The sequence below is a fragment of the Capsella rubella genome, unplaced genomic scaffold, assembly GCF_000375325.1.
Source record: "Capsella rubella cultivar Monte Gargano unplaced genomic scaffold, Caprub1_0 scaffold_8, whole genome shotgun sequence".
Taxonomy (NCBI): domain Eukaryota; kingdom Viridiplantae; phylum Streptophyta; class Magnoliopsida; order Brassicales; family Brassicaceae; genus Capsella; species Capsella rubella.
Window position 1 is genome coordinate 10675902 of NW_006238916.1, and position 203 is coordinate 10676104.

Consider the following 203-nt stretch of genomic DNA (forward strand, 5'->3'; position numbering starts at 1 on the left):
CAGGTAACTCTTCTCAAAGCATCTTGATGTGGAATATGAAAAGTATAGTTAGTTTGCCATGTTTTGAAGTCTCCATTTATTTTGGTAGATTTGTATTTATCATCAAATTTACTAAAATCTGTACATAAGAGGCAGATTTATGTAAAAGTCTGCCAATTATTAGTAGACCTAAAAAAATATATTTCTTAGACTTCTAGATTAGT